General features: G+C 41.8%; 2 protein-coding genes across 3 annotated transcripts in view; one reads left to right on the top strand and one right to left on the bottom strand.

Annotated features, from left to right (window-relative positions):
• trak2 (trafficking protein, kinesin binding 2) overlaps nucleotides 1–10,672 on the bottom strand; it is a 79,047-nt gene extending 68,375 nt beyond the window's left edge. The window contains exon 1 of one of the 2 annotated variants that reach the window (XM_072578534.1): nucleotides 10,548–10,672. The gene's annotated coding sequence lies outside the window, so the exon portion shown is untranslated. The remainder of the gene's footprint in view (nucleotides 1–10,547) is intronic. The other variant, XM_072578536.1, reaches the window with a different exon arrangement.
• stradb (STE20 related adaptor beta) overlaps nucleotides 10,623–23,195 on the top strand; it is a 56,072-nt gene continuing 43,499 nt past the window's right edge. The window contains exon 1 of the mRNA XM_072578540.1: nucleotides 10,623–11,443. The gene's annotated coding sequence lies outside the window, so the exon portion shown is untranslated. The remainder of the gene's footprint in view (nucleotides 11,444–23,195) is intronic.

Raw genomic sequence — 23,195 nt, 5'->3', positions numbered from 1 at the left:
AGTCCACACCGACCCTCCGAAGAGCAACCCACCCAGACCCATTCCCCTACATTTACCCCTTCACCTAACACTACGGGCAATTTAGCACGGCCAATTCACCTAACCTGGGAGGAAACCGGAGGAAACTGGCACTGTGAGGCAGCAGTGCTAACCACTGTTCCACCATGCTGTCCATTATGCACTGGTGATATATTTCCAAGTAAGGATGGTGAATGGCTTAGAGGGGAATTTGTAAATGGTGATGCTCTGCTGTTTGGCTTTCTTGATGGTAGTGGTCATGGTTTTGGATTCTCCTGCATTCACCCTTACTCGTCACACAAAGAAGCATGAGCTTACTCACATGCTAAACTATCATCTCTACAGTAGCCAATAAATTGATGTTTTCTAGAAGTTTCACCACAAGATATCCCAATTTTCCATGGTCTTCTCCTATGCTGCTACCATTGATCTACACAATTCCCCCAGAATTGCAAATGAAAAGCAGACTCCTCCTGACTCAAATGGATGATTCCTGACTGTCCCAACAGCATTTTATTCACATACTGGCGTACAGGCCAAATGCTGGAAATGGCACGAGAAGGTTTTGACCGGTGCAAAGTTGTTGGGCCATAGGGCTTTATATGAAGACCTCTACTCTTTAACAGGATGTAAATGTCCCTTGTCACTGTCTCCATTAAACAATCCTAGACCAGGTACAGCACAGCCTAGATAGAGAGAACGGTTTCCCTGCTCTTTCAAACTAAAAGTAAAGCTACTCTACTCTTTTGAGCTGAGGGAAAGGCTGCCTCTACATTTTTAAAACAGGAAGTGAAGAGAAAGAAAAATTCCCTCGAAACCATCCACAAACCCTCCGAGGACAGGGACAGCACGGGGTTAAATACAAAGTAAAGCTCATTCTACTCATTCAGACAAGAAATAAACGGGACAGGGACAGCACAGGATTGAAGATCAAGATCCCTCTAACCCTCAAGCCAAAAGTAAACCAGAAGTTCCCTCAACTCTTCTGAAATGAAAGTAAGGTTCCCTTGAGACCGTCCCCAAATGCCTAGGCAGTTACAGCATAGGGCTAAACAAAAACATAGAAACAGAAAATAAGAGCATCAGGAGGCCATTTGGCTCTTCAAGCCTGCTCTGCCATTCATCATGATCATGGCTGATCATCCAACTCAGTACCTGTGGTCTAATCCTACTTTCTCCCCATAACCTTGGATCCCATTTGCCCCAAGTACTATATCTAGCCACCTCTTGAATACATTCAAAGCTTTGGCATCAACTACTTCATGCAGTAATGAATTCTACAGGCTCACCACTCTTTGGATGAAGAAATGTCTCCTTTTCACCGTCAGAAATTGTCCACCCTGAATCCTCAGACTGTGACACCTGGTTCTAGATGCACCCACCATCGGCAATATTCTTCCTGCTAAAGTACTGTTAGACTTCTTTAAGTCTGTATGAGATCCGCCCCCCCCCTCACTTGTCTGAACTCCAGCAAAAACAACCCTAACCTAGTCAATCTCTCCTCGTACATCAGTCCTGCCATGCCCAGATTCAACATGGTAAATCTTCAATGCATTCCCTCGAAAGCAAAAGCAGCCTTCTTCAGAAAAAGAGACCAAAACTGCCCACAATATTCTAGGTTTGGCCTCACCAAGGCCCAATATAACTGCAGCAACACATCTTTGCTCCTGTACTCAAAACCCCTTGCAATGCAGTCCAACGTACCATTTGCCTTCTTTACCGCCTGCCGCACCTGCAGGCTTCAGCAACTGGTGCACAAGGTCACCCAGGTCTCACTGCACACTCTCCTCTCCCAATTTACACCCATTCAGGTATTAATTTGTCTTCATATTTTTGCTTCCAAAATCTTACACTTATCCAAATTATACTACATTTGCCATTGATTTGCCCACTCACCCAACCGGTGCAGATCATGCTGAAGGACTTCTCCATCCTTGTCTTAGTTCAGCCTCCCACTCAACTTGGTATCATCTGCAAACTTTGACATGTTACATTTTATTCCCTCATCCAAATCATTAATATATATTGTGAATAGCTGGAGTCCTAGCACCGATCCCGGAGGCATCCGACTTGTTACTGCCTGCCAATGTGAAAAGGACCCATTAGTTCCTACACTGTTTCCTCTCTGCCGACCAGTTTTAGAATCAGAGACATACAGCATGGAAACAGACCCTTTGTCCAACCCATCCATGGCGACCAGATATCCTAACCCAATCTAGTCCCATCTGCCAGCACCCAGCCCATATCCTTCCAAACCATTTCTATTCATATACCCATCCAGATCCCTTTTAAATGATGCAATTATACCAGGCTACACCACTTCCTCTGGCAGCTCATTCCATACACGTACCATCCTCTGTGTGAAAAAGTTGCCCATTAGGTCTCTTTTATATCTTTCCCCTCTCACCCTAAACCTATGCCCCTCTAGTTATGGACTCCCCCACTCCAGGGAAAAGACTTTGTCTATTTCCCCTATCCAGGCCTCTCATGATTTTATAAACCTCTATAAGGTCACCCATCAGCCTCTGACCCTCCAAGGGAAACAGCCCCAGCCTGTTCAGCCTCTCCCAATAGCTCAAATCCTCCAACCCTGGCAACATTCTTGTAAATCTTTTCTAACGCTTTCAAGTTCCACAACATCTGTCCGATAGGAAGGAGACCAGAACTGCACACAATATTCCAACAGTGGCCTAACCAATGTCCTGTACAGCCGCAACATGACCTCTCAACTCCTGTACTCAATACTCTGACTAATAAAGGAAAGCATACCAAATACCTTCTCCACTATGATATCTACCTGCAACTCCACTTTCAAGGAGCTATGAACCTGCACTCCAAGGTCTCTTTGTTCAGTGACACTCCCTAGGACCTTACCATTAAGTGTATAAGTCCTGCTAAGATTTGCTTTCCCAAAATGCAGCACCTTGCATTTATCTAAATTAAACTCCATATGCCACTCCTCAGCCCATTGGCCCATCTGATCATGATCTCATTGTAATCTCAGATAACCTTCGTTGTCCACTGCATCTCCAATTTTGGTGTCATCTGCAAACTTACTATACTTATGCTCACATCCAAATTACTTATATAAATGACAAAATTAGTGGACCCAGCACCAATCCTTGTAACACTCCACTGGTCACAGGCGTCCAGTCTGAAAACAACCCTCCACCACCACCCTCTGATCAATGTTTGAGCCAATTCTGTATCCAAATGACTAGTTCTCCCTGTATTCCATGAGATCTAACCTTGCTAACCAGTTTCGCATGGGGAAACCTTGTTGAATGCCTTACTGAAGTCCATATAAATCACATCTGCCACTCTGCCCTCATCAATCCTCTTTGTTACTTCTTCAAAAAAACTCAATCAAGTTTGTGAGACATGAATTCCCATGCGGGAAAACGTGAGGACTGCAGATGTTGGTGACCAGAGTTGAAAAGTGTGGTGCTGGAAAAACACAGCAGGCCAGGCAGCATCCGAGGAGCAGGAGAATCAACGTGTCAGGATGGGCTTATGTCCAAAACGTCGATTCTCCTGCTCCTCGGATGCTGCCTGGCCTGCTGTGTTTTTCCAGCACCACACTTTTCAACTATGACTTCCCATGCACAAAGCCATGTTGACTACCCCAATCTGTCCTTACCTTTCCAAATACATGAACATTCTGTCCCTCAGTATTCCCTCCAACAACATGCCTGCCACAGACGTCAGGCTCACCAATCTATAGTTCCCTGGCTTGTCATTACCACCTTTCTTAAAAAAATGGCACCGCGTTAGTCAACCTCCAGTCTTGTAGCACCGTACCTGTGACTATTGATGATACAAATATCTCAGTTAAGGTCCCTGCAATCACTTCTCTAGCTTCCCACAGAGTTTAAGGGTACACCTGATTAGGTCCTGGGGATTTATCAACCTTTATCTATTGTAAGACATCTAGCACTTACTTCTCTGTAAAATGGACATTTTTCAAGATGTCACCATCTATTTTCCTACATTCTATATCTTCCATTTCCTTTTCCACAGTAAACACTGATGCAAAAATCTCATTTAGTATCTTTCCCATCTCCTGTCTCCCCACACAAAGGCCACCTTGCTGATCTTTGAGGGGCCCTATTCTCTCCCTAGTTACCTTTTTGTCCTTAAATGTATTTGTAAAAACCCTTTGGATCCTGCTCAAACCTATTTGCCAAAGCTATCTCATGTCCCCCTTTTGCCCTCCTGATTTCCCTTTTAAGTATACTTAAGTATACTTTATACTCTAAGGATTCACTCGATCTATCCTGTCTATACCTGACATATGCTCCCTTCTTTTTCTTAACCAAACCCTCAACTTCTTTAGTCATCCAGAATTCCCTACACCTACCAGCCTTTCCTTTTGCCCTAACATGAACATGTCTCTGGGCTCTCGTTATCTCATTTCTGACAGCTTCCCATTTTCTAGCTGACCCTTTACCTGTGAACATCTGCCCCCAATCAGCTTTTCAAAGTTTAGATTAGATTAGATTAGATTAGATTTCTTGCCTAATACCATCAAAATTAGCCTTCCTCCAATTTAGAACTTCACCTTTTAGATCTGGTCTATCCTTTTCCATCACTATTTTAAAACTAATACAATTATGGTCGCTGGCCCTAAAGTGCTCCCCCACTGACACCTCAGTCATCTGCCCTACCTTATTTCCCAAGAGTAGGCCAAGTTTTGCACTTTTTCTTGTAGGTATGTCCACATAATGAATCAGAAATTTTCTTGTACACACTTAAATTCCTCTCCATTTAAACCCTTAACACTATGACAGTCTATATTTGGAAAGTTAAAATCCCCGACCATAACCACCCTATTATTCTTACAGGTAGCTGAGATCTTCTTACAAGTTTGTTTCTCAATTTCCCTCTGACTATTAGGGGGTCTATAATACAATCCCAATAAGGTGATCATCCCTTTCTTATTTCTCAGTTCCACCCAAATAACTTCCCTGGATGTATTTACAGGAATATCCTTCCTCAGCACAGCTGTAATGTTTTCCCTTATCAAAAACATCACTCCCCCTCCTCTCTTGCCTCCCTTTCTGTAGCGTATGTGTCCTGGAACATTAAGCTGGCAGTCCTGTCCATCCCTGAGCCATGTTTCTGTAATTGTTGTGATATCTCAGCCCATGTTCCTAACCATGCCTAGAATTCATCGGCCTTCCCTGTTAGGCCTCTTGCATTGCAATAAATGCAGTTTAATTTATCAGTCTTACCTTGTTCTCTGCTTTGTCCCTGCCTACCCTGACTGTTTGACTCACTTCTTTGCTCAACTGTACCTGTCTCAAATTGATCTCTTTCCTCACTATCTCCCTGGGTCCCACCCCTCCACCTTACTAGCTTAAATCCTCCCCAGCAGCTCTAGCAAATCTCCCTGTTAGTATATTAGTCCCCTTCCAATTCAGGTGCAATCCATCCTTCTTGTACACTTTCTACACCAAAGGAGATTCCAATGATCCAAAAGTGTGAATCCTTCTCCCATACACCAACTCCTCAGCCATGCATTCATCTGCTCTATCCTCCTATTCCTACTGTCACTAGCTCGTAGCACCAGATATTACTACTCTCAAGGATCTCCTTTTTAAATTCCTGCTTAACTCTCTGTTCTTCCTTCAGAATCTCATCCTTTTCCTTTCCTATGTTGCTGGTTCCAATGTGGACAATGACCTCCTGCTGGGCCCTCTTCCCTTTGAGGGCATTCTGCATCGTCTCCGAGACATCCTTGATCCAGGCACCAGGGAGGCAACACTCCATTCTGATTTTTCACTGCTAACCACAGAAACGTCTGTCTGTGCCTCGAACTGGAGAGTCCCCTAACTCAATCGATCTCTTGGAATTGACATACCCCTCATTGCATTAGAGCCCGTCTCAATCCCAGAAACTTATCAGTTTGTGCCACATTCCCCTGAGAATCCAAAACAGCATTCTTGTTCGAAAGGAGGATAGCCACAGAAGACTCCTGCACTACCTGCCTACCTATCTTACCTTTCCTGGAGTTAACCTATCTATGTGACTCTATCTGCGATTTTTCTCCCTTCCAATAACTGCCATCCCTTACACCCCCTTGGTCTTGTAAATTCCTTATTGCCTCTAACTGTCGCTCCAACCGATCCATTCGATCCGATAGGATTTGCAACTAATGGCATTTATTGGAGGTATAATCCTCAGTAACATGTAAACTCTCCCTAAACTCCCACATCCAACAAGAACAGCATATCACCCTACTAAGGGCCATTTTCGCTTCTTCCAATCTGCTGACCCAGAAAGTAGCACCGTCTTATTCCTCTACAAAACACTGCTTCAGGCTAACTTAATACTTATGGCTTATGTTTTTAAGTTTATTCAAGAGACATATCATCAAGAAAGAACCCACTCTACTTGCTACTGCAGACTTATTTTAAGGCCATACTTAAAACAATTCACTTATCTGTTTCTGTGCTGTGACCTCTCCCATACAGATTCCTCCAGATCAGGTGTGAATTTCACTATTAATTTTCAAAGATGCACTCTGATGTCCAGCGATACATGAATTCAGTAGGAAAGGCAGTAACTGCGCAGGTTCACTGCTGTGTCAGTTAGCAATCTGGGGATTCTCTCTCTCCTGCATTGACCTGACCATGTGCTGCCTTTGTCTGTTCCTCTCCCTTTTAAAAATGCCATTGTTTTGACTTTTTTTTCTCTCTCCAAAGTTCCAGAACAATTGCAACAGCATATAAACAGCAATTGCTGCTCCTGGAATTCGAGAAAATCACTTCCAACACCTAAAATATCTCAAAACAAAGGAGCAGCCTGTTACAGCCAGTAATGTTTCTATCCATCTCAATACACTTGCCCCAATCCCACACACTTTAATCTTGCACAATAATCTCTTATCCGGGAATTTGACAAATGCTTTCTGAAACTCCAAATATACCACATCGACTGGGTTCCTCTTGTCAACTCCAGTAGTTACATCTTCATAGAATCCCAACAGATTTGCCAAGCATGACTTCCTCCTCAATAAATCCATGCTGACTGTCAGATTCTGCCATTGCTTTCCAAATGCTCCGCTATAAAGTCCTCTATAATGGAGTTGAGAATTTTCCCCACTACCAATATTTGGCTTACAGGTCTATAATTCCTGGTTTCTTTCTATGTCCCTTTTTGAATATTCGAGTAACATTAGTCACACTCCAATCTGCAGGGACTCTTACAGAGTCTGGAGATTCCTGGAAGATAACCAGCTGCCTCTGCTCTTTTAACTGAAGTAGTACTGTCTGGATACTTCTAAATTAAAAAATGTTCTGTAGCCACAGTTCCCAGTGAACACTCCTACCACAGGGTCAGGTTAGGTACAGTAAAACTTCATCAACTCTTTTATGCTGAAGGCAATGCTCCCTCTATTCTTTTTAAACTGACAGTAAAGCCCCTCAATGCTGTCCCCAAACATTCCAGGGAAGGGAAAGTACAGGCTTAGGTTCAGAGTAAAGCTCCATCTAATCTTAAACTGAAGATAAAGCTCCCTTGACACTGTCTCCAATAACATTTCCAGGTTAGGTACAGCACAGCATTAAATACAGACTAAAGATCTGTTTACTTTCAGTTTAAAAGAGTAAATAAAGTAAAGCCTCCCTTATGCTATCCCCAAAAACGTCCTGGACAGGAACACCCTGGGGTACAATACAGAGTAAAGCTCCCTTGACTCTTATTAAAGCAGGGAGGCTAAAATAATAAGGTATACTTCTAGGACTCTGGTGCTTTTATCTTGGTCTGTTTATAGCAATGGCATGAAGATTAATTTTCAATTACAACAGGCTCCAGGACATTGCAGAGAGTTGGAAACTATTTTGGCCCAGGAGTTCGACTATTGTTTCAACACCTGAACAGTCTTCTTTAAATTTATAAGTGAAACTTATGGATTTAAGGTCTGAGTAACACAGATAAATAATAGCACATAGCACACAACAGGCACCTCATAAGTTTGATCTAGTGTGCGAAACGGGAATACTGACAATCAAGTACACCAGGACAGAAAAAAACATTTTACAGCCAAGTGTTTTGAAATATCAACACTGCCATCCCAGGTACCATAATAGATTATCCAACCAGCATGTGTGTTGGCTCAGTGGCTGTTACTTTCACCTTGGAGTCACAAAATTGTGCATTCCAGCCTCACTTTACAGGCATAAGCATAAACTCTAGGCTAACATTCCTGTGCAATATTGGAGATGCTACACTATCAGAGGTACCACACTTTGGATCTGATATGATGTAAAGGGTTCATCTGACCTCTGAGGTGAGTGCAAAACGTTTCCCTACCATTATTTCAAAGAGAAATGGAAAAGAATAGACTAATCAATGATGTGATCAAAGCTGTGGCCCCTCATGCCCCAAATCATGATACCATTTTCGGCAACAATGATTGCATTGCAAAAAAAAATGTTGCAAAACATTTTGGGAAAATCTCACATCAAGAAAGGCATGGCATTAAAGTAAGTCTTTTATTATCTGTCTTTCACGTAAAACACCTTTTTCACCCTCTAATCCAACCCATCCAACCAGATGCATCTCTCGCTCTTTGCCTCCCCCAGTCCTATACCCTGTATCCAGGCTTGTTCTTTCTCCCTTTCACACACATGCATATTTTCCCTCCCTCCTTCAGTTTCCAAACAAATCTGATCTTAACATTTTAAACTGAAATAGTCATGTCAAGTTCATTATTATGGAACGTGACTGTGGAAGAAAACACTCAAAAAATCTGTTTGCAATGCAATAAAACCAGAACACATCCAGATATGAAGACAAAAAACACAGACATGTAGCACGTGGCCAAGAAAATTGGTCAACTAAATTCATGTTGAGTAACTTCAATGATGAGTGATCCTTAAAGCTCTGAATCTCAGACAGTTAAATCTTTTGGGAGGTTGAAGTTATTTGAAGCCCATTAGGCATTGTGAATGCACTATCAAGTCCACCTTTATTTTATTTTTCATAACTCACAGAATGAGCACATCAGTGGCTGAGCCAGCATTTATTGTCCATCTCCAGTTGCTGTTAGGTTGAGAACTGATTTCTTGAATCGCTGAAATCCATTTTATGTAAGTAAACCCACAATGCCATAAGGGAGTGAATTCCAGAATTTTAACCCAGCGATACTGAAGAAATAACAATATTTCCAAATGAGGATACTGAATAACTTGAATAGCAAGGGATTTGCAGGTGGCAGTGTTCCCAATACTTACTTCAATTGGATTATCAATTAACAACTCACACTTAAATATATCAACACTCTATCTACAATGGGAGGAGTGGAGAAACATCATAAGATTAGTGCAAGCTTAGATTTTTGCCTCATGTTCTCATATTTCCTTTTCTACTGTTCTCCAAATCCACCTTCTCCCAACTTTCCCACAGTGAAAACTACATATCAGAATCTGATCGTAATTTCTGATTTTGATGTAATACATCAGAAAAACTCAGATTAACAAAGCTTTATTGCAAAATATCCGTAAGGTGGTTAGGCTTAGTCAGCATAAAGATACACAATATTCAAGGCCTTGCATGTCAAATAACTGTACATATTCTGACAGGATACAAAGATCAGCCCGAGGAAATGCAACATTCACATTTTGGCAACTTTTGTCAGGAAAGAAACACTCGATGTTCAATACACAAATTTCTCAGCAACATTCATCAGTTTATGAATCCTGAGCAGTACAAATTTGCTGTCAGGTGTCAGAAGGAAAATCGAGAGCTTGGGATCAAGACAAGTGAAGGCACACCTATTCGAGCAAATGACAGCCAGGACGCTCAAAGTAGAAGGATTCTGGATTCGTGGTGCTGGAAGAGCACAGCAGTTCAGGCAGCGTCCAAGTGAACTGCTGTGCTCTTCCAGCACCACTAATCCAGAATCTGGTTTCCAGCATCTGCAATCATTGTTTTTACCTAAAAAGTAGAAGGAGGTGAAGATAGTTGGGCTGCCAAAGGCTCAAGGCAGGAAGGGGCTGATGTCAGAGATTATGAAAACCAGGGTGAGAATTTTCAAAATCGAGGCGTTGTGTGAGCAGGGAGCCGACGAGAGGAAAACGGGAAATTGGTGCGAGTCAACAGACGGACTAAAGCATAGTTTTAGATATTTTCCGGGGCAATCTGCTCAGCGATGTAGTCACACACCTCTAGAGGAGGTGGGCTCAAGTTGACGGAGAGCAGTAAGTGGGAGGACAGCCGAGGGTCTAACACTCACCGTGGGAGACGCTATTGGAAAGATGGAGACGATCTGGTCCACCCTCCTCCAACCCCCAGCTCGGCAAAAAAACTGCAGCGTTAATACTGCAACTAGCCGTGACCGCACATTTGAAGTCAGACAGATTGTGACAGTGGGAAGGTTTCATCAGAAAGGCTGATGGATATGGCGCCGGCCGCGACAAAAACAACATTCAGATTGTGGAAGGCGAGGGAGGAAGAAAAACAAACGGTTAACGGGAGTCCGAACTCCCCCCCCAAACCCGAACCCGGTGGCTGCTGACACTTACCGGCGAGTCCCGCCCGACCGTGTCTACACACTCGCTCTGCCGGCGGCCGAACTCAAATCACACCCACACACCCGGGAAAGACCTCAGCGACCAACCGCCCTCCCCACCTCTGTCGTCATCAACCATCGACGCCTGCCTTCATCCGCCTTTCGTCAACACGTCGGACGTCATCATTCAACGACCAGGGCAAAGCCAGCGGCCGTTTGGAGGACAGTGCCGCCCCCATGGTGACAGGCATCACAGCCTGAGGTCTGGACCCCGCCAGCGCCACAGTTTCACGATTCCAGCATCCGCAGTGTTTTACGTGGTACTGGCCAAGCCTGATCCGCTGCGATGATAACGAAAAGCTTTTCGATAGTTTCAAAGAAAGGTGTCGCCGATTATCCGGTTACGGGGGCTGCAGCCTATTTGGCGGCCTGCTCCATTGTGAGTTTGTCCTTGGGAAGAAAGATTGTCTCGAAACGGTGTCTTGGAAACAAATTGCCCTCGTAGCACGTTACCTTGTGTTTTATAATGAAACAAAGAACTGCGGGTTGTGGTAATTTGAAACAAATTTGGAGAAACTGAGGTCTGGTAGCATCTGTGGAGAGAAATTCCTTGTGTTTTATCATTTATGGAGAGCACCCTTTTTTTCTGTCAATTCCCACCAGTGCATTTCGCATTGTAAAGCATATGTTGAGCATGTTTTTCACATTCTTTGGGCAGTGAATCCTATTCCAAGTATGCAACAACGTGACACTGATGTAACTTCCCCAAATCTTTAGTGGGCTACCATGCTGGTATTTCTGTTGCCATACTGAAGATTCCTCCTCAGAAATCCAAGAACCTCATATGCTTTGGATGTTATTTGCTGATTGTGAAGTCCTCATTGAAGACTGTTTTACGGTAAATGCCAGGTATGGATTTATGGCTACCTGTTAGGGAGCTTGACTGTAGAATTTATAGCAATCTGTGGGTGGATCCATGTTGTTTGTAATATATTTTCAACTTTTCATGCCATAAAGTGCTTTACAGTCAATCAGAGCTTTTGAAATTTTGTTTTTTTTAAGCATCCCTACAGTATGGAAACAGGCCATTCAGCCCAACAAGTCCGCACCAACTATCTGAAGAGCCTCTCATGCAGACTCACTCCCTATCTGTGTGACCCTGGATTTCCCATGGGTTTCTCTGTTTCTAATCCATATAGCCTACACATCCCTGGACACTATGTGCAATTTAGCATGGTCAATCCACCTAACCTGCAGATCTTTGGACAGTGGGCAGAATGCAGAGCCCCCAGAGGAAACCCATGCAGACACAGGGAGAATATGCAAACTCAACACAGTCACCTGAGAGTGAGAATCGAACCCAGTCCCTGGTGCTGTGAGACAACAGTCCTAACCACAGTGCTGCATTATATTAGAGGAACAATGCCAGACTCAGTAAACCAGGAGTCACAAGCTACTATTTGGAAACATTTATGGGAAATAAGTGATAGATTATGGACAGGTTGATATAACAATGGTTCTCAAATGGGGCCCATAGAACTCCACAAACCCACAGAGACTTCCTAGGGCCTGTGACTCAAGACTGGTTCATGAGTGAATAATATGGGTTTTGGATCGGGGTGAGAAACAAGTGAGTGGTGCGCTGGATAGTTAGTGCACCAGAAGAACACATTGTCCTTTTTTAAATGATGCTGCAGTCAGATGTGTGGGTGCGTGAGGGATGCTTTCAATTTCGCATTTCATCAAGCTGCTGTCAACTCTGGCAATACAGCATTTCCCCAATAAAGCACTACAGTGTTACTATAAATTACATTCTCAAAACCTGGAGCGGGACTTGAGAAAAGTGTCCATATTACAGAGGAGAAGGTGCTAGATGTCTTAACACACATAAAGGTAGATAAATCCCCAGAACCTGATCAGATATACCCTAAAACCTTATGGGAAGCTAGGGAAGTGATTGCTGGGCCTCTTGCTGAGATATTTGTATCATCGATAATCACAGGTGAGGTGCCGGAAGACTGGAGGTTGGCTAATGTGGCACCTCTATTTAAGAAAGGTGGTAAGGAAAATCCAGGGAATTATAGACTGGTGAGCCTGACATCGGCGGTGGGCAAATTGTTGGAGAAAATCCTGAGGGACAGGATTTACATGTACTTGGAAAGACAAGGACTGTTTAGGGACGGTCAACGTGGTTTTGTGTGTGGGAAAACATGTCTCACTAACCTGATTAAGTTTTTTGAAGAAGTAACAAAGAGGATTGGTAAGGGCTGAGCGGTGGATGTGATCCATATGGACTTGAGTAAGGCGTTTGATAAGGATCCTCATGGTAGACTGGTGAGCAAGGTTATACCACATGGAATACAGGAAGAACTAGCCATTTCAATACAGAACCGGCTCGAAGGTAGAAGATAGGGTGCTGGTGGAGGGTTGCTTTTCAGACTGAAGGCCTGTGACCAGTTGTGTGCCACAAGGATCAGTGCTAGGTTCTGTTTTTTGCCATTTATATGAATGATTTGGATGTGAACATAGGAGGTATAGTTAGTATGTTTGCAGTTGAAACCAAAATTGGAGGTATAGTGGACAGCAAAGAAGGCTACCTTCAAGTAGAACAGGATCTTGATTCAATGGGCTGAGGAGTGTCAAATGGAGTTCAATTTAGATAAATGTGAGATGCTGCATTTTGGAAAGGAAAATCAGGGCAGAATTCTACACTTAATAGTAAGGTCCTTGCTGAACAAAGAGACCTTGGAGTGCAGGTTCATAGTTCCTTGAAAGTGGAGTCGCAGGTAGGTAGGATAGTGAAGAAGGTATTTGGTATGCTTTCATTTATTGGTCGGAACATTGAGTATAGGTCATGTTGCGGCTGTACAGGACATTGGTTAGACCACTGTTGGAATATTGCATGCAATTCTGGTCTCCTTCCTATTGGAAACGTGAAAGGATTCAGAAAATATTTAAAAGGATTTTGCCAGGGTTGGAGGTTTTGAGCTATAGGGAGAGGCTGAATTGGGTAGGGCTGTTTTCCTTGGAGTGTCTGAGGCTGAGGGGTGATGTTATAGAGGTTTATAAAATCATGAGGAGCATGGATAGGGTAAATAGACAAAGTCCTTTCCCTGGAGTGGGGGAATCCAAAACCAAAGGCCATAGGTTTAGAATGACAGGGGAAAACATTTAAAAGGTTCCTAAGGGACAACTTCTTCATCCAGAGGGTGGTGCATGTATGGAATGAACTGCCAGAGGAAGTGGTGGAGGCTGGTGCAATTACAACATTTAAAAGGCATCTGGGTTGGAGGGATATGGACCACGTGCTGGCAAATGGGACTAGATTAATTTAGGATATCTGTTTGGCATTTGACCGAAGGGTCTTTTTCCATGCTGTACATCTTTATGACTCTATAACTCACAACATTCTTTCTCATGAGAAAATGCTACCTCCAAGCCAAGCTCGCATTGTACAATTACTGTGAAAAGAGACATATTTATGAAGCTTTTCTCTTCCATGGATCAGGACAACTGCAAGAGTTCCACAATTCAAACGATCACGATAGATTATATTATAGGAAAAAAGAATACTCATGGGTTATCAAATGGACTCTGATTGCCTTTGAGAAAGCAATGGGGACAGTAGGTACTCCAAACTGTTGGATAATTCAAAGATGGTGCAAGGCATGAACATAGAGTCATAGTGATACTGCATCGAAACAGGCCAGTACGTGTATTTGCTTTTCATTTGCACAGAAAGGGTCCCTGCTTATAAACATCTCTTCTAGCAAGTTTAAATGAGCCATGCTATGAGCTTAACTGATCACCTGAAATGAGTTGTTCATGTTGCTATAAGCAGACTCAGGATTATTCAACAGATGTTACCCAATCATAGTATCATATCTAACAGTAGACATTTAGTTTTGGATTTTAGATACGTAAGCTGTTCGAGTGCAGACTTAACTCTGTCCTGTACAGGTAAAGTCACGATAGTCTTACCAGACCACGGGGCCACGCTCTCTTTAGAGAGACATGACTGGTGATGCTTTAACCTGCATAAACAAATGAAAGAACAGGCTGTTTGATTCAATGAAACAGTCATTGAGAAATTTGATGTTATGGCTTTTGTCCTGAAGCCTACAATATGAGAAGTTTTGACAACGTTTCTATTTTCAACAGTATTCAAGCTCTGTAGCACCAATCAACCAGTACACAGTAAACCTAAAATAAATAACATAATCTTCCATCTCTGAACTATAAACATGCTTCAGCTAATTACTCATAATAGGTTTGTCAATACATTTGGATGAAATTCCTGAGAATAAAACCATTAAAATCATACAGAATTAAAACAATACCAAAACTAAAAGTTTAATTATGAGGACTAATTTCATGGATTAGGCTCATTTTCTCTGAGTTTGGAAGTTTAAGGACTGTTTGAATTTCGATGGCTGCGATTGAGGAACTCCAGAGATCATTTGTTTCCAAGGGTTTGTCAACATTGTTGCCTTGCAATGGCAATTCTACACTGTAACACAACACCAAGGAAAACAGTCATAGCCCTATCTCTTGAAATTTTCAAGACCCATCTTCAGATTGTTTTCATTTATTGGCTTTCATTATTATGAACACTGCCTCAGCAGGTCATACCTGGTTTCGTTAGTACCACACTTTAAATGTTTGCAGAACATGGATATTGGTCTATAGCAGGCAGCCCAGGGCACTCGTGGTGAGTGTGGGAGCAGACAGCCTGGCCAGTGGCAAGAATGGAAGCAGGCTGTTAAGGTGGCGAGAGGAGGAGCAGGTTGCAAGGTGACGAGAACAAGCAGCCTGGGACAGAGGCAGATCGAACAGAAAGCAGGGGAGGTCAAGCCCTTGTGAAGAGTGCATGTCCAGCATGACTATGGTGTTGAACTGTTGAATGTGTTTCTTCGTTTTTCTACTTTTAGTAAGAAGGACTATAGCGTTAACTTTTTCACTTTGTTTTTCCCTATTTTCTGCATTGTAATTAAGATTCTGTAACCAAGTACCTTTGTAACTAAGATGGCGCCTTAAGTGGTGACTTGTAAACCTTTCACTGTACTGATGTGAAGACTTGTGACAATAAACCTAAACGTAACCTAATGCTGATGCGGACGATTGGTTACATTACTATTAGTGATAGAGTATTCAGAGGCCATGTGAGGAAGAACAACTTCACTCAAATATGGAGGTTCTGGTATTAGACTGGGGTACACATAACCAGGTTATAGTCTAACGGGTTTCTTTGAAATCACACAAGCGTTTTGAGCACAGCCCCTTTGTCAGGTGCAGTGAGAGAACAGCGCAAACAGACCCAGAGTTTGTAGACAGAGAGATTAAGGGCAGAGAGATAAAAAGATTATACAGCTGGTCCCTTTTGGAGGCAATCTCAAATGAGAGGTCATAATTTGAGGCTAACCTGACCGATTTACAACGGATGAGGCAGAATAACTTCTCGAAAGATCATGAATCTGTGGAATTCACTATCTCAGTGTGTGATGGGTACAGAACGTTGAATAAATTTGAGGAGGAAATAGCTTTTTAATTAGTTGAAGGGTTGGGGGAGAAGACAAGAAAGTGGAGTTGATGCCTAGATGAGATGAGCCATGATCATATTAAATGGTGATTGAGGTTCAAGTGCCTGTCATGCCTACTCCTGGTTCTTATGTACTCTATTATAATTACTCAATGGTCCAACGACTTACTGAAAGGGACCTGATCTGGAGGTCAGGAACCAACTGATGCAACCAACATTCAGCTTGATTCAAAGCAGTTCTGAACTGATCTGTCGGTTTCTCCACTTGGTTCTGTGAGCAACACCTGCCAAAGGATACTGGAAATCTGAAATAACAAGAGCAACATCTGGAAATACTCAGCAGGTCAGGTAGTATCTGTGGACAACAAAACAAAGCAGGATGAGCAGGCTTACAGGAATAAAAATGGTGCAGGATTTGATGGTCACTATAAACTAAGAAGTTAAAGAGAAATGTGCAGGAAAAGCCAATCCTAACTGCAAGCTCTTTTGGGAAGGTGAAACAACTTTTGATACTGCACTACATAAACAGATAACAGGGCAGATGAGCCAATGGGTTGTTGAATATTTTGCAAAATAGCAGATATTAAGGAGCACCTTAAAGGAGGACAGTGAGGTGCAGAGGTTTAGTCCAGAGGCTGTAGACACTTTTTTTTTTGTGAAACTGTACTCTTAAAATCAGGAATCCTCAGCAATCTAGAATTAGAGAAGTGCACATCTCTTGTTGAGTTTGTAAGGGATTACAGAGAAAGTGAATTTTGAGTAGGTCCTGAAAGTAGGTCAGTTTTTATGTCTTTTGTCTTTATGTATTTTTGGGGTCTCTCTCTCTCACCCCTTTTTTTTATATCCTAAATCAATTTCAGGAAATAATATAAGGGCAGGAGTTGCAGATGAGAAACTCAAACAAACAAAATCGCATTAGTTTAATTTAGATAAATGTGAGGTGCTGCATTTTGGGAAAGCAAATCTTAGCAGGACTTATACACTTAATGGTAAGGTCCTAGGGAGTGTTGCTGAATGAAGATACCTTGGAATGCAGGTTTATAGCTCCTTGAAAGTGGAGTCGCAGGTAGATAGGATAGTAAAGAAGGTGTTTGGTATGCTTTCCTTTATTAGTCAGAGTACTGAGTACAGGAGTTGGGAGATCATGTTGCGGCTGTACAGGACATTGGTTAGGCCACTTTTGGAATATTCTGTGCAATTCTGTTCTCCTTCCTATTGGAAGGATGTTGTGAAACTTAAAAAGGTTCAGAAAAAACTTACAAGTATGTTGCCAAGGTTGGAGAATTTGAGCTATAGGGAGAGGCTGAATAGGCTGGGGCTGTTTTCCCTGGAGCATCAGAGGCTGAGGGGTGACCTTATAGAAGTTTATAAAATCATGAGGGGCATGTTTAGGATAAATAGACAAAGTCTTTTTGCTGAGGTGGGGGAGTCCATAACTAGAGGGCATAGGTTTAGGGTGAGAGGGGAAAGATATAAAAGAGATGTAAGTGGCAACTTTTTCATGTAGAGGGTGGTACGTGTATGGAATGAGTTGGCAGACGAAGTGGTGGAGGCTAGTACAATTGCAACATTTTAAAAGGCATCTGGATGGGTATATGAATAGGAAGGGTTTGGAGAGATATGGGCCAGGTGCTGGCAGATGAGACTAGATTGGGTTGGGATATCTGGTCAGAATGGACAAGTTGGACTGAAGGGTCTGTTTCCGTGCTGTACATCACTATGACTCTATGGACTGGTGTGAGTAGATTGTCAGATAATCAGTGTCTGCAGGTGACCAAGCATGTCAGACGATATGTGAAGTGTTTATAAAGTCAACATCAGTGCTGAACTGTCATGACAATCAAGCAAAGCAATAGAAATATACAAAAGGTGACATCTCAGGTCAGACATTGAATTGTAGGGATGAAGCTTTGTTCAGAATCTGTCTCAGAGTTTTAACCTGGATTTAGGCTGGTTTTATTCCGAAAACTGAAATGAATAATTTCATCCAAGGTGTTTGTTTATTTTCAGAAGCATTCTGTAGTCAAGGTCAGTCAATGTGGTGTTTTATAAATTCCAGTTTTCAGAATAAAACCAGCCTAATTCCAGATTAAAACTCTGAGACAGATTCTGAACAAAGCGTCACACCTACAATTCAGTGTCTGACCTGAGTTGTCACCTTTTTCATATTCCTATTGCTCTACCTAATTATCATGACAGCACAGCACTGACATTGACTTTATAAACACTTTACACATCATCTAACACTCTTAGTCACCTGCAGAGACTGATGTTCTGACACCCCACTCACATCGACTGTATGATCTTTTGATCTCTCTGCCCTTGATCTCGCTGCCTATAAACTCTGGGTCTGTATGCGCTGCTGTCTCACTGCACCTGACAAAGGGGCTGCACTCTGAAAGCTTGTATTATTTCAACTAAACCTGTTGGAGTATAACTTGGTGTTGTCTGATTTCTAACTTCACTCAAAGAGTAGGCAAAATCAGAAACCTCTATGAAACGCTGGTCAAGTTGAGTGGGTTGTCAATTGATCGCCTCAAAACTGATATTATTAGCTTTTTGTTAGGTAAGGGTATTCATTGTTTACAGCATAAAGGCAGGTACTTATAGTCTCAAAAGTAAGGGATGTTGACGGTGAACCCAAACAGATTTTCAACTGTTGAGCACTGATTGTGTTGCAATATTTTCTACTCTTTGGAATTGTTCCATTTGTACCATCTTGTTTCTTCTTTGTAACCTCTCTTTCTTCAGCCATGGTATCTGACCCACCAGGACAGTGACAGTAATTCCTTTATCAAGTTCATAATTAACAAGCTATGTAATGACAAATTATTTCTGCTAAAGTTGAGTTGGCTGAATTAGTACTTTCATTTAAAACAGTAATTAGACACAGAAATGCCTTTGGTATCATTTCTACTGGCAGTATATTGTTTAAATGACGTGCTTCCCCTCAAAAAGAAACAACATTGCTTTGATCAAGGTCATCTTTTATGCTATCTTCAAAGGGAAAGATTAAGGGCCTCAATCTCCAACAAGTCATTAGCATAAGTATCATCTTCATTCTTTTCCATCCTTTTCTGAAAATGTGTTGTAAAAAATAGAATGTCATCTTGCAACTGGATACCTCTATCTTTGTGTATCGATTTCCATCTCTTTTAGTCTCTGCCTAAAAAGAAATTAAATATCTGCAATATCCATCTCTTGCTTTAGAGAGTTCCTTCATCAACAATTGATTCTACAATTTCAGTTCCACTAAGAAGAATATATCTCATTTTTCAGTATCATTTACATCTTGGATAGTTGCAGATTGGAGTGGTCTAGTTTTAAATTTTTATTTTGTAGAATGAGCTCTTCTACTGCTGGCTTCTCCTACAGCATTAATGCCTGGGCAGGCTTAGCAGTGATATGGAGTTCACCTGCTGCAACGTGGCCATGGAACAATGACTGTAAGCTCTTCTCATTGTTTCTGGTGTCTTACAAGTAAATTGGTAACTCTCTGATTGATGACCTGAAATTGGCACTCTGACCCCAGGAAGCTTCCCTGCCCCTTGGATTAAAAAGTCTGTTTTCCATGTTAAGTGCAGCCTGCCTAGCAAACTGCACTGATTTGCCCATTGTAAGGTACTATTTGGACAATTAAAAATTTCTGAAAAAAGCATCTGTAAAGACCCTCCAGCAGGAGGTGGTAATGGTGAGGTAAGGTGCTGAGTGAAGGAGCTCATGCAACAGTGCTGGGACCTACAGCAGATGGTGAAGGTGAGGGAGGGCAACTGGAACAGTTGAATGTGTCTTCTCTGGGAAGAAGGAGGACAGACAGACAAATAATTTGCCAACCCAATGTAAACTACAGGCTCTATTATAAAAATGAATACTTCCATATAAATACTTTCTCATTCAATCTTATTTTTTCTTCATATTTGTAATGACCTGATGCCAGTGAAATAAAGCACCTTGCTCATGACCTTTGGGTCAACAATATCACTCATTATGACTTGGCCTCTTATGAGCGCCACTTTCGATGTTCAATATTGTCCATTGACACTGAGGCAGTTCAGAGTCAAAGAGAGTGGTACTGGAAAACTACAGCCGGTCAAGCAGCACCTGAGGAGTAGGAGAATTAATGTTTCGAGCATAAGGCCTTCATCAGGAATGAGGCATGACAGGTCAGTTATTAAAGAATCAATAGTCTCACCAGTTCCTGGCTGAGCCAACTGAACTTCAACCGATCTAATATAGGGATGTGCTGTAAACTAAAATAGGAATCAAAGGCTTCAATAATGTCTTGCTTTTTGTTGGTTTATTCTCCAATCCCTTGTCTAGTTAGAATAGAGTCGGCACTGCCACTGATTGCATACAACATACCTTATTCTCTCAGGATGTATGAGTGTCAGATTACCCCTTCCTCAAACCTATTTCCATATCTTGTGATTAAAGTAATGTAATACCGTCTTCTGCTGGTGGATATACATTACTGCAGAGAAAAAGCATCATCAGAATTTCAATAGGAGAGGGTTCAGAAAAGATTTACAAGGATGTTGCCAGGGTTGGAGGATTTGAGCTATAGGAAGAGGCTGAATAGGCTGGGGCTATTTTCCCTGGAGTATCAGAGGCTGAGGGGTGACCTTATAGAGGTTTATAAAATCATGAAGGGCATGGTTAGGATAAATAGACAAGATCTTTTCCCTAGGGTGTGGGAGTCTAGAACTAGAGGCCATAGGTTTAGGGTGAGAGGAGAAAGATATAAAAGAGATGTAAGGGGCAACTATTTCATGCAGAGGATGGTGCGTGTATGAAATAAGCTGCCAGAGGATGTGGTGGAGGCTGATACAATCACAGCATTTAAAAGGCATCTGATAGGTATATGAATAGGAAGGATTTAGAGAGATATGGGCCAAGTGCTGACAAATGGGACTAGATTAGGTTAGGATATCTGGTCGGCATAGACGAGTTGGACTGAAGGGTCTGTTTCTGTGCTGTACATCTCTATGACTCTATGAGGAGAGAGGCATCACAGAATTTTGAAAAACTGACAGCATCATCAACACAGGCACAAGTTCAGCATGGAGATGTGAGCAGTGTTTAATGGACCTTTTGGAAGAACTTGTAAACATGTTGATAAACTTAGAAAGAATCCTCAAAACTCCTCAAAATTATTATAACTATTTAAATATATGGCAGAATACTTGAGGAAATGCATGGGAGGAAGTTGACAAAGGGAGGAAGAGGACTTAAGAGGAGAGGAGAGAAATTGAGCTTGAAGAAGGACCTGGCGGTGTTCTCCTTTAAAAGGTTTAATCAATGCATGATGATTGAAATACTAACAAACATCTGCACCTTATGTTTACTTTTCAGTTTACACTACTTGGTGGCTAAACAGTTGAAGGTCCTTTTGTCTCTGGAAAAGCAATTAAAAATCATAAATGTGCAAAAGGCTAAATTAGAGGACTGCAAAGATCATGGGAGATTGTAAGACTGGTGGACATTACACACATATGAAAAATGAGATAACGGAAAGAGCTAAAAGTGCATTTGTCCTATTAAAACCTATTTCTTGATTCAAGAATAGAATAAGAGGTTTCTTTTTTTCTTCAGTAATGTAAGCATTGCTCCTTTCTGTGATGCAATAAGATAATCCTGTTTGTATGCATTCACATATTTTTGTAATGTTGCACTAGTAACTATCAGCTTTGTGCCATTGTACAATTGTCTGAAAATATAAACTGCTTCTGCACAGTGTTTTACTGTTCATTTCCATTTCTGTACAGAAAGACAAATCTAATCTTGATGACTTCAATGACATAGTCAACTATTTTTATTGATTCATTCATTCATTGTTGCTGCATACTGAGATACAATGAAAAGTGTTGTTATGCACACTATACAGACAGATCATACCACACAAAGTGTATCAGGATGGCAGAACAGAGTGTAGAATGCAGTGTGACAGCCACAGAGAATGTGCAGAGAGAAATCAGAATTAACATTTGAGAAGCCTTTTCAAAAGTCTTATAACAGTGGGAAAGAAGCTGTTGTTGAACCTATTTGTACATATTTTCAAACTTATATATCTTTTGCTTGATGGAAGAGGGTGGAGGAGAGCATAACCAGGGCAGAGGAGTCTCTGTAGTTGCTTACAGTCTTGGGAAAAGCAGTCGCCATACCACGCTGTGATGCAGATGGAATGCTTTTTATGGTGCATCTATAAAAATGGTAAGCGTCCTTATGGACTTGTGAATTTCCTTAGCCTCCTGAGGAAGTAGAGACATTGTTGTGCTTTCTTGACCTTTGCATCAACGGGGAGGGACCAGGACAGATTGTTGGTGATCATCACTCCCAGGAACTTGACGCTCTCGACCATCTCCACCTCAGCCTCATTGATGCAGACAAGGGCATGCCCTCCACTCTGCTTCCTGAAGTCAATGACTTGCTCCTTTGTTTTGTTGACTTTACACCATGCTGCTAAGCACTCAATCTCTTTCCTGTATTTTGTATTGTCATTGTTTGAAATCCAACCTACAATTGTGGTGTTGTCAGCAAACTTCATGTTCTAACTCTTCCAATCCAATCTTGAAAGAACTTCATTTCAGGGTTTAAATGTCTTATGTGCTGTTGTTGGCACATCAGTTAACGTGTTCATGGTATATCCTGTTTATTTTAAGACAGCTTTTTAATAATGAACTATTTGATAAATTTAAGATACCAATAACCTCAGATATAACTGATCAAAGCTGACCAATGCATCCCACAGTGAGAGCTCAGTATGCATGCACAATTCCTGACACCTTTCCAGTTGGTGGAAGCAGTTGTAATTTTTTATTCCTTTATTCTTACTAAGGGATGTTTGTGTTGTTGGCAAGGTCAGAATTTGTTTTCCATCTCTAATTGGCATTGGACTGTGTGGTTTGCTGGTGTACAAAAAAAGGAATTCTGGGTTAGTGGTGCTGGAAGAGCAGTAAAATCGGGCTTTTGCCCAAAATGTCAATTTTACTCCTTGGATGCTGCCTGAACTGCTGTGCTCTTCCAGCACCACTAATCCAGAATCTGGTTTCCAGCATCTGCAGTCATTGTTTCTACCTTTCTACAAAAAAAAGGAAGTCTTGATAAATTATTCAGGGCTTTGGT

Source organism: Chiloscyllium punctatum, chromosome 10, assembly GCF_047496795.1.
Source record: "Chiloscyllium punctatum isolate Juve2018m chromosome 10, sChiPun1.3, whole genome shotgun sequence".
In the NCBI taxonomy this organism is placed as follows: domain Eukaryota; kingdom Metazoa; phylum Chordata; class Chondrichthyes; order Orectolobiformes; family Hemiscylliidae; genus Chiloscyllium; species Chiloscyllium punctatum.
This window is presented reverse-complemented; position numbering and strand designations above follow the sequence as displayed.